Source organism: Podarcis gaigeae (assembly GCF_964106915.1).
Source record: "Podarcis gaigeae genome assembly, chromosome: 12".
NCBI lineage: Eukaryota > Metazoa > Chordata > Lepidosauria > Squamata > Lacertidae > Podarcis > Podarcis gaigeae.
Genome location: NC_139688.1, coordinates 26157453 through 26172886, shown reverse-complemented (window position 1 = coordinate 26172886; position 15434 = coordinate 26157453). Strand labels below are relative to the sequence as shown.

The following is a 15434-nucleotide window of genomic DNA, read 5'->3' as shown; positions in this document are numbered from 1 at the left end:
GTTCTTCAGTTTTCTGTCTGAGCAAACAGATCAGTGTCTTCATCCTTCCTCCAAAACAAAACACTGAGGAGTTTGTGCTAAACGAAACACAAAGCTGTTTTGGCAGAGGAGAGCGACATGAAAGACCAGCTGTCTGCCATTATGACACTGATTAAGAGACCTGAACTGTTTAGAAGAATGTCAGTTTCATGGGAAGCTTTGACTTCTGAAATATAATTTCAAAATTAATCTAAGCAGAGCAGTAGTTTCCTAGTGCTGCAAAAAGCTGCCTTATCTTGCTGCAACTGGGGTGCACGGCGCTGTGGAAGTCTTGAGCCTGAGTTGCATGAGGTGCTTCTCTTTTTAGTTAAGAAGAGTAGATTAATCTTTTATGCCATGTGTCACTCATCTGGTTGAAGGGCAAAGGACCTTAGCTCAGTCGTAGAATAGGAGCTTTACATGAAAAAGGTCCCGGGTTCAAACTACAGCAACGCCACTCACAAGTATCAGGTAGCAAGCGATGGGGGAGTTCTCAGCCTGAGTCCATAGAGAGCCACCATCAGGTTGCCTGCACACTAAACCTTTGAAGCACATGCAAAGTGCATTATCTACACTGGAAATATTTTAGAGCACCACCAGAACATAAATGAAAAGCACACACTTTTCAGATTGCTGTGCAATATCTGGTGTAGAAAATTTTAACGCCTGAACAATTTTCTGGTTTTGTGGTAATCTGAGGGATCAAAGAAGAGGGGGAGAGAGAGACGGGCATGTTAGCTGGGAAAGAAATGAAAGCAACACGGAAGTAATGGGCATAGAAAGTGGAGCAGCAGAATGTGAAGGCTGATCCACCCACTCTGAAGCACTAAAGTAAATTGACTGTGACCCCAAGGGGAGTGGTTTGCAGCTTGATTTTCCCCTGTTAATTGCATTATCCCCATTATCAAGTAAACCCAAAATTACAGGGGGGAAGCATTGGAACCTGTGTTGTTTGAGGGTAACATCCTGTGGGTTATGCAAATCAAATGGGTATGCAAGTAGCAAATACATAGTTTACTCTGGTGTGGACAAGATCTGTGTGCTAAAAGCAGAATAAGGAAGTATCAGCATAATACCTGCGCAAGCAGCAGAGGATGGAAAGTTTCAAGGAAGGGTGTAGGAGGAGAATTACGGTATTTAGGTCTTGTTTCATTTGTTCTACTTGCTTCAAACAGGGTGCTCAGCAGCCAGTTGCAGTACAGGAAAGGTGTTGAACATGCAGAATACCACCAGAAAGAAATATAGGTGCCTGTGCATAATAAAGTGCGCATTTTAACTGAATTCACTAAAATCACTATAATCCAATCAAAATGAAAAACAATTGTTATTAAACCTCTGCTTCTGGTAAAGTATTGTGATGCAGTGGTTAATCTATTGGACTAAGTAGGTGTAGGTCTTAGTGAGAGATCCATACATCTTTGCCACTCAGTGGTGCACACTTTACGCTTTTCTCCTGCGATGCCAACGGAGATAAAACACTACAGACTTTTATTTGGCAAGCGTAACAGTTTCATTGCAGAATATTTTCTCGATTATTTAAGGCTAGGATTGTGACAAATATTTCTGCCACATGTGCAATCTTGTGATCTACCAAAGTGAAATTTTACAGCTGACGCACAAACACTGGTGAATTATTCACATTGCCTACAACACCCGATATGTTTCTCTTGCTCTGGCTGTAAATAAGTGGAATTTGCACATAGGTTCTGGAATCAGCTGAACCACCAGCACACAATGGAACCAAAAGCTCTCCCTCCAACAGTGAGTTACTAAAGAATGTTACCATCAGCTACATTTTAGAATCCAAGCCTTATGAGGAACGGTCATGGGAGTTAGGTATGTTTGAGAAGACCGAGAAATGATAGGATAAGGTAAAGGTCCGACTCTGGCGTTGCGTGCTCATCTCGCTCTAGAGGCCGTGAGCCGGTGCCGTCCGAAGACACTTCCGGGTCACGTGGCCAGCGTGACGAAGCTGCAGCTGGCGAGCCAGCACCAGCGCAGCACACGAAAATGCTGTTTACCTTCCCGCTACAAAGCGGTCCCTATTTATCTACTTGCACTTAAGAGTGCTTTCAAACTGCTAGGTGGATAGCCATCTTCAAATATCTGAAGGGCTGTCCCATGGAAGATGTAGCAAGCTTGCTTTCTGCAGAGACACGAATGACAGAGGTCTATAAAATTATGCATGAGATGTAGAAAGGGACACAATTTCCCCTCTCCCTTTCACATAATACCAGAAATTGGGGCCATCAAGCACAATTACTTAGCAGTAGATTTTGAATAAAAAGGTCAAGGGACCCCTGACCATTACGTCCAGTCGTGGCCAACTCTGGGGTTGCGGCACTCATCTCGCTTTATTGGCCGAGGGAGCTGGCGTATAGCTTCCGGGTCATGTGGCCAGCATGAATAAGCTGCTTCTGGCAAACCAGAGCAGCGCATGGAAATGCAGTTTACCTTCCCGCCGGAGCGGTACCTATTTATCTACTTGCACATGACATGCTTTCGAACTGCTAGGTTGGCAGGAGCAGGGACCGAGCAACAGGAGCTCACTCCATCACGGGGATTCGAACCGCCAACCTTCTGATCGGCAAGTCCTAGGCTCTGTGGTTCAACTCACAGCGCCACCCGCGTCCCTAGATTTGGAATAGGTTAGTTTAATTTACCAATTTATGGCATGTACTGCCAAAAAGTAATATACCCTTTGGGTAAAAGTTTCTGGGTGGGAGAGAGACAGCAGAGGAGGGCTGTTCATGCTGGCCTGTGGCCTTCCTGAAGGCATAAAAGTGGTCACTGAGAGGAACAGGTTGCTGTACCAGATGATCTCTGGTTTCATCAAGCAAAAGGCTATGCTTATGTTCCAACAAGAAAATAAACATTTATTTTCTCTCAGGTTAAAATTGAGACAGTGGTGGGGTCAGTTGTGACATACTATGCTTCTTTCAGGAAACATGATTAGTCAGTTTAATGCTTGGTAATAACAGGAAGTGCTCCCTGACCAATCAGAAGACCAAATATCTGGTGTTTTGCATCATAGGCTTCAGAAACATGGTCACATTATCTTTCCATGTTTCTATTGTCTAACCTCAAGCAGCATTTTTTGACATCTGAATATGCCCTCAATGTAGCTTTGGTTGGAACAACAATGGCACATTATGGGTTGTAACTTAATTAGCCACAACACTATGTGTAGTTCTATGATTATTTTTACTCTGGGGGCTTTCTGTCTTTATTTACAGAGGTCAATGTATCCCTCAAAACCACAGTCCCAAATAACTTTGGCCAAACAGATCCAAAAGGTCTGAATCTGGACCCAAACTTAACAGTTTCTTATCCTTATTTTACTTTATTTTTAAAAATCACCAATTAATTTTACCTGGGTTTAATTTATATTCTAATATTTCTTAGAAAAGCTGTTTTCTGTTTGCCATGTTTTCCAGATCATTTTTTCCTCTTTTTTGGTCATTCTTCTGGTGAGCTTTCGGCTCATTACCAGCTGTTTCCAGGAAAGAATCAGTTACGGGAAATATAAAAATACGTGCCCACAATCTAGAGAAGCCAAGAAAGATGGACATAAACAGCACATCTTTAGCTCCCTAGACTATTTTACTGTATTTATGTAATGGTTAAGCTCTAACGGTAAAGTAAATATATACCACAGCTGCAAAAATAAGGCACTACAAAACCAGAATACAGTTCTTGCAGCCATAACCATGACAATTTTGCCCTCTAAAATGGCTGGGAGCTGAACTGCCAATGAACTTCTCTGTCAAAACTAATTTCTTGACAAATTATAGCACACATTAAATTCCCCAATAACTATTCAGCAGCAGAAACAGATTTCATTAGACTTCTATTTGGAAAACTGGAGGGCAAGGATGGGGTCAGAACTAAATGAACACACAAACAAACTGCTGGCTGTCTACAAGAGTCCAGAGATCTGGCCTGGCTCCACCATTACACAACCACACACACGGGAGATGTTTTATCATATCTATAAGGCACTTTGTGGAGGAATTTTTCCTCAAAAGGTGGACTAGATAATTTTAAATAAATAAAAACACAGAACAGGTTGGCCCTCTCAGTTGGCTGGTGGGGGAGCAGAGAGGCAACAGTATTGCCCTGCCATTTCTCCTGTACACATCTCCCCAACACCACAAATTGGAAGACAGATTTGTGTTTGCCATGCAGCCAGTTTTGTGCTCCTTAAAGTGGCCCTTAGGCATGGTGGAAGACACAATCCCATCATCAGCACTGGAGTCAGAGTGAACTTCCACTCTAGTCCACTTGTGTGTGTGGAATGAAAGTGCGGCGCCATTTTGTCTTTTGCCTCAGGGATCCAAATGCCTTGGGACGTCCTGTCAGTGACAAACAGAGAGCAGAGAGCATTACTAACTAAATATTAATACTAAATGCTAACTGTTATAATGAGGTGAGGAATCTGAACTTCCAGGTGTTGCTGGTCTATATAGCTCCTGTCTTCTTCCACCATTGGCCATGTTGTCTGGGGCTGATGGGAGATGCAGGATCTAACAGGACCTGGAGAGTCACAAGCTGCCCATCCTTGGCTTGCATGTCCGAGGGGCAAATGGCAGGCACAAATCACAATGGCACTATTGTTGTTGTCCTATGGCACTCACAGTCACCCTCTTCAGTGAGTTCTTGCATGCTGGGCCTACACATGGTTCCCCCTAACCTCATAGCAGCATATAGCAGCAAGGTCTGAAGAAGCCTTGTAAGAGGGTCTGCTTGCATGTGTTGACAAAAAAACACACACCCATAATCCAAAGCCAAACAAGATTACAAGACCCCTTTGGACCTGTCAAGAGTGGAGAAGATGGTTTCATGATCCTTCGCCTCAAACAAACTTTCAGTTTAATGATGCCTGAAGAGGACTAGTTCCATAGCAATATGTCAGTGAACCAAGATAGTCAACAAAGGGTCAGAGCTAAAATGTTCTGGAATTTCTTCATTCTATAAACAAGGATTAATATGGTAACAGCCTCTGACTTTGGATACTGCAAGTAAACTCTGAGATACACAGCGTTGCATATTTTGTTGGTCCCTTTTATGGCATGTTTAGGTGAAGTTTATGTCTCATTATTTATTTTTTTTGTTTTGTTTTTTGTTTACATATTGGTAGTTTGTGCTATCGTATTTTATTATCTGTATAAAAATATGCAATGCTATGTCTGCCCATCAGAAACATGCAGGATTGATTCCCAGAATCACTTGTGGAAAAAGTGAGATGTGAGATATTAACCCACCAGCTTCACACAGTGGCTGTCAAGGACATTGCCTTGTTTTGATTCAGATCATGGGTCCATCTACCTCAGCACTGTCTACACTGACAGGCAGCAGCTCTTGGGGGTTTCAGGCAGGAATCATTCCAAGGCTTGCCTGGCAATGTCAGGGGCTGAACTTGAGATCTTTGGCAGGTGTTCTGTCACTGAGCCACAACACACCATAAATATAAATGCTCAATACATGTCTTATAATCTCCTATAAATGGACCCCAGTGTAGCACTGGGTATCACTAGGGAATTCCTTCTGTGTGGGGTACAGAACAGTCCATAGGGAACAGGACTGTTGTACTTCCATTTTGCTGCCTGAGCTAAAGAGCAATATAGCACCTCCATTCCATGCGCAGAAGCTGATCCAAGTGGCAGCTGAATCTTACTTCTGTAGCGGTGATGAGGGCAGCAAACTGGCTTAATGCCTGCAGGACAGGCCATGTGGTCCAGACAGTTCTGCTCTCCTACATGTTGCTGTCATTTCCCAGAATTGGCTGCCTGAGGCAACTGCCGAATGGGAAGGCTGGCCCTGCCCACTCCCACCATGTGCCTCATGAGCGAAAACAGTCTCATTTCCCTAATATACAATTATCAAAAGAGATAAAACTGTTACAACTATAAATCAAGTAAAACCATTCCAAATGGAATAGAATTTCGGCTGAAGGCATTCAGGCTTTTTAATCTCACCACAAAAGTCTAACACTAACGTTTGATAGAGTTGTTGCTCCTACTGGTAATGGCTGCTGAGCAATATTATGTTCTTCTCTTTGAAAAGAAAAAAGAAATATACACTGAAATTTTATAAGTCAAGACAATCTCCAGAGCACTTTTTTTTTAAGGTGCAAGTTAACAGATGTTTTCTACCCTTTTGTGCTCTTGGACTAAACTTATTTAGGGAAGCAAAGTTGATTCAAAATACAGTCTTGGAGATGCAGGAAGATCTGCAGCTGAAGGGCCTGCCTGAGTTTCCAGAACAGGTTGAGAATGCCAAGTTCTGTCTCTGAATGTGGTCACAATGACCCTGTACATTACAAGTTGAATTACGCAATATCTCTAGCTGGAATAAATGTGGAAACAGCACCTGCTAATAAAATGCTTAATTAGCTGCTAAAACAAAGACAAAACCTCATACATCTGTAGTTGTAATGCACTGGAAACCAGTAAAACCAGATAGCATAAGTCAAACTATGAATGCCAAGCAAGTTATCCTATGTTCAGGAAAAAAGAGTTTCATAAAGAAAGCAGCAGTACCCGCTAAACCTCTTCTACTCCTACCCCACTTTAACAGTCATGGCTTCCTCCAAAGAATCCCGGGAACTGTAGTATGTTAAGGGTGCTTAGAGTAGTTAGGAGACCCCTCACAGAGCCCAGCAGCCTTAACAAGTTACAGTTCCCAGGATTTGGGTGAGGGGAGCCATACCACGTATAGGAGTGTACATTGTGGATGGCACCTGACTCAACTATTTATTTTTGCTACAACTCACTGGAAAGGTGCAGGTAGACAAACACAGGCTAACTTATTGAGGGCTGTACCCAGTTGCTGGTTTCTCTGAACCTGGGACTGCTTACGCCCCTGAGGAGATCATGCAAATCCAACCGCTCACACAGCCTCCTGTTGCAAAACTGAAACTATTCCACACTTGTCTCTCAAAAAGTCAGTTTCATTCTGCGGCCTTTTGGGTTTGGCCTCTTTAAGAATCAGTATACAATAACCCTTACCCCCAGACCGAGTAGCATGTCATTCTTGTCAGGAAATTTTGTACCCACTATGGTTTCCCGTAAGGCCTCACTCCAGCGGCCTCAGTGGACCACTTTGATTGTCTCTCTACAGAAGTTAAATCATCAGTGATGGGGTTACATTCAGGTAATGCTGGAGATGAGCCCATGATGATGATGTGAATAGGGTGGCACTTTTCAAAGGACACTATACTTGATGTTTGGAGTATATAGATTCTTCATGACATATGAGTGCCTCAGTGCAGCCAGTCAACGTGATGGCATCCACAGGCCCTATAACTTCTGCAATTGTAGGTGAAACTGTTCATAGACCAATTCCATAACAGCTGATCCCAATGGAGAGTTTTAGGCACTGAAGTGGTGTCCAGTTCTTGCAAAGTGGTGTCCAGTTTCAGACTCTCATTCTGGACCCTTCTTCTTACAGCCATGACAGTATTTTTCACCTTCCATTCATTTTGTCAATGCTGTTCCTCCCCACCTACCCCATAAAACATGCAGATGGCCAGTGTTGGATACAACGTGACCTTAAAGGCATGAGCCTCTGTACTTGCTGATGAGCAGATACTTGCTTGCCCTCGAGCACATGGCAAATTTCCCTTAAATAGTGGGAGGTATTTTGCCTGCTAACATCAGTGGTACAGTAGCAAAATTCCTATCTGGACTGGAGAGAAGGCAGCAGTAGACTGCTTCATTGTTACCTCCACAGATTAGAGGAAGCTGCTCAGGAGAACTGCCACCTTCACTAAATTCATTAAGGTGACACGGCTCATAGACATAGCCTACTATGCTTGAACTGGTTTGCTGATCACATTTTTAAAAATGAAGCTCTGTAGGCTAACAGATGGTATCATGCAGAAGTAACCAGAAGAGCCAAAGACACTGTCAGATTTGGGGGAAGCGGAAAGAGAGAAGGTGGTGGCTGCTTGGCTGAACTCCATTGCCACTCTTCAAAAATGAATAAATCAAAGTGGTAGACAGCTAGAGCCTTGGCTATCGATGCAGGTGTTTGCTTTTTTGCCTGTCACCACCACTTTTTACTGCAGTAGCATCACCAAGGCATCTTCAGGATGATTTGGGGCTACACAGGGCCCTGGACCTGTGCCCAGGAGTCCAAGCCTAGCAGACTACTGCATTATTCAACATAGGTCTTGGTGTTTGGTAAAGTTGGTTCCATAAGGGAACAAACAATAGAAAATTTATTTGCTGGTTGACTTACACCTGTTGATTCTTTCCCTTCTGTTTAATGGTGTTTTATAAAGTAACAAGAGTCTCCAGATGCTGGTTGATTCACATAAAGTTCTTTAATATGGCTCAGTACCATATTTCCTGACTAACGTCCAGGAGAGCGGAGGATGGAGCACAACAATCTGGTCTCAGAAAGTTGTTCTCACAGTTTCAGGGATTCAATGCATTGAAATTAATTATTACCTCGTTGCTAAATATTTATGTAGTGAGGGAGTAGCATACGCTAGACTTCTCCTAATGAATGTCTACTTCTTTCAACTCACTGAAGGGCTGTTGGAAGTTAAAAAACAACAACTGGTGAAATGAAGACAACTTAGCTAGAACTGTCTCTCGTTGCAGGTCCCTCTGGGCCTGGGTCTGCTTAGGGTACCGAGGAAATCATGCAAATCCCACCAATCTTAACAGACTTCTACTCCAGATCCGAAAGTGTTCTGCCAGTTCTCTCAAGCCTTGTGCCTCATGCCAAGACCCATTTAGGGCTTGGTTCTTAAAGAGTCAGTACTCAGCTGAAACTACCTATTACAAATGGAATCCTGCCCAAATGACGAAAACAGAAAGTGGAGTAAATATTAGCTTCTTAAACATGAATCTACAATGTGACAGGCCAGCAGACTGTTTTGCTATAACTGTTGTTTTGACTTCAACTGGCACGGTGTAAATAAAAGCAGAAATCTGGCACTGTCAGTGATTCTTCTGAAACATTTCTGGTGTGTTTTTTTTAAATTACTTCTGAAGATTTATGCTTTTTAAAAATGTATTATTAGGTTACATTGCAAAAAGCAGTAAGTGCATTTACTAATGCTGCACAGAAAATTCGTCCTGCATCTTTTAAACCAGGCTTCCTCAACCTCGGCCCTCCAGATGTTGTTGGCCTACAACTCCCATGATCCCTAGCTAGCAGGACCAGTGGTCAGGGATGGTGGGAATTGTAGTCTCAAAAAATCTGGAGGGCCGAGGTTGAGGAAGCCTATTTTAAACCATTTTCTACCAATAAGAAAAGAAATTGCATTCAAAAATTATCAAAGAGAGACTGAAATCCTTATGGGTTGGATGGCAGGTTGTTGTTTTGTGTGTGTGCTTACTTTTGAGGTGCCGGGAGATACCTGTGAGTGTCCTTCCTTTGGTCCTACAAATTATCTCACCAGTAGTCTACAGGTGATCTATGCTCTGCAGCCTTCCTGGGTGCCCCGACCGCAATTAAGGCCTGGGGTAAGACGTTGTGTAGACACAGAATCACATATTCATAGAACTGTAGAGTTGGAAGGTACTCCCAAGGGTCATCTAGTCCAACCCCTGGCAAGTCCCATGAGAAATTTTCAGATCAAGAAGCAGGGGCAGCTGAGGAGGCTGTAGAAACATTTGCTGATAGCTATAAGGAAGCTTGTAACAATGAGTACAGTCACTGAAATTTTTGAGTGTTCTGATAAGCAGGCAGAAAAATGAGGAAATAAAAAATTTAAGACATTGGAAGGCAGTTTTTGGCACTGCTGTGGCATTTACTGCAATTTTAATCAATTTGTTGCATCTATAACAATTGAACAATAGATGGCAAGGTGGTATCTTTGGAGCAGAACAATATTTACCTACCATATAAAGGGCCCTATCATATTCATAAATGACTGCCCTTCAGGGCATGCAACCATAGAGTTGGCCAGAGATACAGGCAATTCTGAGGAATAATCGTATACGGATTGAAAGATAAGAGTTTTCTCTGGACTCCCTAAATGGTCATTAATGGAAAACCTAGAGACAAGTGAAGTAGTACAGTCACATAGCAGCTGAAAGAACTGAACAGCAGTGAAGGTGTATTCTTTTTTTCTGCCTCAGCCTAGTCCTAGCTCTTGTCTCAGAACTGACATGAATCCTCAATGGCTAGTTTGGCATCTCAAAAGAGAGATATAAAAAAGAGCAAAACAAGAAAAAAAATATGGAATTTTTGCTCCTAGGGACACTTTGATTCAAAAGGGGGCAGCTTCATTATATTTTCCTTTTCTAAGAGAAAGAACTGACTGTTCTTTAACTCTTAGCACATGCTGGCTCCCTGTCGTTCCCTGTGATTTGCATTATCGTTTAAAAAATGTGCTCTCTCTCAACTGACGTTAACCCCTTTTGGGATTTTTATTTCTGACAAAAAAAACCCAATGCAGTGTGAATGTGGCTTTTCAACCCTGGACTGTAAGCCCCCCTGAAAGCAAAAGGCAATCCGCTCAAAGGGCCTTGGGATTTTGGTAAGCAGCCAAAGCTTCATTCTTCTAAATTTGACTCGCAAATGTCTCTAGTAATGGAGGAGCAGTCAGGTCACGCAGGAGCAAATGTAGGCCCCAGGGAGGTCAATGATAGTGAGTACATTTTCAGGCTGCTGTATTATCGCTTGCCCTGGCAAGGGTGCCAACACCCTCTGGCAAGCAACCTGCCTTTTCCCACCTTATACACAGACAGATAGAAATAATCCCAGCAGCTGAGCAGTGATGCTCATTCCACCCTCAACAAATCACATGTTAGGAATAATCAAATGTGTGATATCTTGCACTTATTTTAATTGCAATGTTTTTGGGTGGTATTGGGTAGATATGGAACCTTAACGTGGGGGCGATTAATATACTGCTACACTGCATCCCTGCAGTAGGGATTCAAGAGAAATTAGCTGCAGTATGCATTTAGAGGCGAGTTATTCCAAAACAATATGCAAATTGAAACAAAGCCATCCTTTGAAATTTGTGCTTGTCCAAATATTGCAACACAGTTCACCAGCCAAGTAAAATGTACAAAACGTATACCAGGGCAAAGTGTGTCAATATAGATGCGTATATTGATGAGAATAACATTCAATATGCATTATATTAAGGGAAAGCATCCTGAATAAATGTGTATGCAAAGCAAAATTGCAACCCAGAATGTGTTTCTTAGGAAACAGTTGCATTAAAATGCGATGAATTTTCACGAGAATTGTTTTTGGGTTTTTTTGGAGGGGAAATTGCAAATTGGGGTGGAAATATGGAGAAATGAATTTAAAGATTGGGATAATGAGAAACTGGGAGAACTGGAATTCACAGAGCCATTCATCCTTATCCTGCAGCTTCCTTCAAGAATTGGTGGATTTGAAGGCACTTGACTTCAATTTCTATCCTATATCAGTGGTGATGTTGGGGGCATTAGACCACCACACATGCAAGATGCTTCCCAGAAAGATGCCCTCAGGCAATACTAATTTTTTTTCTTGCTTGTCTGATTAAAAATATTTGAATATCATCTTTAGCCATGAATATGTCATTACCTCACTATTGCTTTCTTGTGTTGTAGTGGGTGGAGTGTAATATCCACTTTATTTATTCTTGTATTTTCTTGAGGTCCTTTTGTATCTAGTGTGCTACTTCAGTGGGGAATAAAAAGGAGACACTTAAAGAAAGCCTTTTTCTAAAACTGACTGGCAGCTTTTGTTTATCAAAAATGGGAAATGGTATCAAACTCCCCCCCCCCCCCAATATCTCAACGTCAGCTATGCTGATGTTTTTGTAATATGCAAATATATGTAATTCTCATTAATTAATAAGTTGAAAGGGAGGTGATCAATCAACTGTACTAGGTAAACAGCAATCAGTGAACTAGAAAAATTAGAGCACAGTAACTGCTTGAGCAGATGATTGCTCATGTAGCCCTATTTAAAGAAAGAAAGAGAGGTGGCCCAAAGCTGGCAGAAATAGCAGTCAAATGTTTTTGAAATCCAGTTTTCTTTTAAGAAATGTACAGTTCCTTTCTTTTGCACTCAAATGCACCAGAGCCTATTCCCCCTTATGCTTTATGGATGTTAAATGCCCATTTGACTACTTCGATCTGAAGAACTGGCACAATTACAGGTGCCACATAACACTTGTTCCACACTAGTAAGAATTTGTTCTTTTTGTGTAGCAGTACCTACACTTTGGAACTCCCTGCCTATTGACCTCAGACAGGTGCCTTTGCTATTCTCTTTTTGGCACCTGCTTAAAACAGCCTACCCAGACATGTAGAACCCTGACATGCATTTTAATATTTTTGTTCGTGGTTGATTTTAATTATTTTTGAATTGTTAAAATACCTATTTTTAACTTTCTTTTACTGGTAATTGTAATGTTTTGTTTGTCTGTTTTTTGTAAACTACAGTGGTACCTCAGTTGTCGAACATAATCCATTCCGGAAGACCATTCCACTTCCGAAACATTTGACAACCAAGGCGCAATGGGGAGTTAGCAAATTGCACTGAGAAAATGGAGAAACGCGCCTTGGAAGCCATTCGACATCCAAAGTGCATTTGAAAATGGAAGCATTCACTCCTGGGTTTTCAGCATCCGGGTTCCAAATCGTTCAGCTTCCGAGATGCTCGAAAACAGAAGTTCCACTGTATTACAATCAAGCAGCAAATATATGTTATGTAAGAAATAAGTGTTGTGTAAGAAATAGCTACGCTGACTGGCAGCTGCTGTGTACGGTTTCAGGACAGGGAATCTTTGCCATACCTACCTGGAGCTGCCAAGAGTAGAACCTGAGATCTTTTGAATGTCTTCATTGCTGCCACTGGTTGCAGACTCTGGTCTCCATTCATTGAGTGGGAAAGTCTGGAGAGTGAATCAGCAATGAGCTGAACACTCTTGGAATCCTTCACATCAGCGTTGGCCATTGTGGTGTCCTTCAGATGTTGTTAGACACCAACTCCCATCATCCCTAACCATTCGCCATACTAGCTGGGGGTGGGGCTGATGAGAATTGGACTCCAACAACATTTGGAGGGTGTCATGTTGAGTAGCCCTGTTCCATGTAAGAAAAACCGTACTGGATTCAGCCAAAGGCTTATCTAGTCCAGCACTCTGCTTTCACTTTGAACATAGCCATTGTGGCTAGTAGTCACTGATAGACCTATCCTCTGTGAATTTGTCTAATGCTCTTTTTAATGCCATCCAATTAGTTTAGCTATGAAATGTTTGCTTTTCTCTGTCATTAATCTTCCAACATTCAGTTTCATTGGTTGCCTCTGTCCTGTTCTCACTAGCCTCCTAAGTAAAGGAACTTCTTAACAGGTACACCGATAGGCCAGCAACAACATCAAAAGTTTTATCCAGGGCTGGTCCAAGGTCAGGGTCCAAAGGAAGTGGCCAGGAAAGAGGGCAGCTCAGAGCAGTTCAAAGCCATGTTCCAGTTCACCCATGGGCAAAGCACAGGCAAGATACAGGTCCAGGGCAGTCTGTGGACAGGTTCTAAATAGGCAAGAGATCAGATAGCAGATAAAGTACAGTGCTAGCAGGAAAACATTGTCCCAGCTGCTATTCCATTCTAGCACTAATCTAAGGTAAAAGGTAAAGGACCGCTGGACGATTAAGTCCAATCAAAGGCAACTATGGGTTGCGGCACTCATCTCGCTTTTCAGGCCAAGGGAGCCAGCATTTGTTCACAGACAGCTTTCTGGGTCATGTGGCCAGCATGACTAACCCACTTCTGGTGCAAAGGGACACCGTGATGAGTGTCAGAGTGCACAGAAACACAGTTTACCTTCCCGACGCAGTGGCATCAATTTACCTGTATCTACTTGCACTGGCATGCTTTTGAACTCCTAGATTGGCAGAAGCTGGGACAGAGCAACGGGAGCTCACCCAATCACGGGGATTCGAACCGCCGACCTTCTAATCGGCAAGCCCAAAAGCCTCAGTGGTTTAGACCACAGTGCCACCTGCATCCCCACAAGCACTAATCCAGAGCCAATGGAGCCACACCCTGACCTCAGCCGATTCATTTCAGCTATCGTCATCCAGAGATCCTCAATAGGAAGATTTTTATTCACAGGGAGTCCTCTCTTGCGGTTGGGCACTTCTCCAGATGAGGTGGGTTTCTGTCTGGCATTGAGGTACCATCTTTCCCTCAGGTTTGGGACTAGTTTGGCCTTGGTTAATGGCAAGGCCTCCAGGTTGTAGCTGAGACATTACATTCCCATGGTTCCAGTGTTGTTTGAGAGGGAGAAAACTATTTTCTATCCACTTTCTCCACATCATGCATAATTTTACACATCTCTGTCAAGTTCCCTCTTACTCACCTAACTAAAAAGCCCCAAATGTTGTAACCCTTCATCATATGGAAGTTGCTCAACATACCCATCCCAATCATTTTGGCTTCCCTTTTCAAGCTCTACAGTTCCCTTCCTGAGCTGAGACAACCAGAAGAATACACAGTATTCCAAGTGAGGTCTTACCATAGATTTGTATAACAGCATTGTGGTATTGGCAGATTTATTTGTTGTCTCTTTGCCAATGATCCCTAGCATGGCTCAGGAATGCTTCAGGACCATGGCTTTCATTTCCGTAGAGGACTGCAAGGGCATTCAGTGGAATACACAAAGATTTCCCCATCAGGCCTTCCCATTCAATGCATGAAGGTCAAGTATGGAGTTGTTGGGATGAGAATTACCAGGGGGGCAATGCTAGGATAGAGGGAACTTCCTCAACAGGGCTAAAGGATGGAGGGAATGCCTCAGCAGGGCTAAATAAGCAATTATCTGGCAGTGGTGGAGAGGACACCTTCTCTGTCTAGAAGGGGAGGGGGAAACAGCATCAGAATGCAGCAGGTGTGCTCAGGACATCTAGAAAATTGAATTGCTCTTCACCCATACCTGTGGCTGTTCTAACAGGGAGGCTATTTCAGATTTGCAAAGGGGTGAGTGGCTTGGGGTCAAGATTCTCAGCAATATTTCAAGATTGCTCTTGGCTACATCAAAGATTCTACTGCAATAAGTGACCTATTTTAAGGGTAATTTATTTTTATGCCCCATAATAACTATATAACACTACAGACCATTTGTATTTTGTGTGTGTGTGTATTCATGCTTACCACATGAATACCTAGTACAAAAGTCCACTCACTTAGGGAAGACTCAGGTTCATCTGCAAACCTTATTGAAGGGAGCTGGAACAGTCACACACACACACACACACACTCATGATCTTTCTCTAGCTAACTTGAAGGGTAATTGTGAAAATAACACGGCAAAGAGATGGAACTACACACCCCACCATGAGCTCCTTGGAGGATGGGATTAGCTAAATAATAAATAGGTGCCCCCCCCCACTTCACCAACCACCCACTCCCAGGAAGTATTTTGAATTTAGCTTAGTTTAGTTTTGA

The 15434-nt window shown here is 42.7% G+C and overlaps 1 protein-coding gene across 1 annotated transcript in view; it reads right to left on the bottom strand.

Moving 5' to 3' along the window:
• The window catches only part of ZNF804B (zinc finger protein 804B), a 304870-nt gene extending 300335 nt beyond the window's left edge, over positions 1-4535 (bottom strand). The window contains exons 1-2 of the mRNA XM_083704636.1: positions 4436-4535; positions 1095-1267 (exon numbers count right to left, since the gene is read on the bottom strand). The gene's annotated coding sequence lies outside the window, so the exon portion shown is untranslated. The remainder of the gene's footprint in view (positions 1-1094; positions 1268-4435) is intronic.
• Between the last annotated feature and the right edge of the window lie 10899 nt (positions 4536-15434).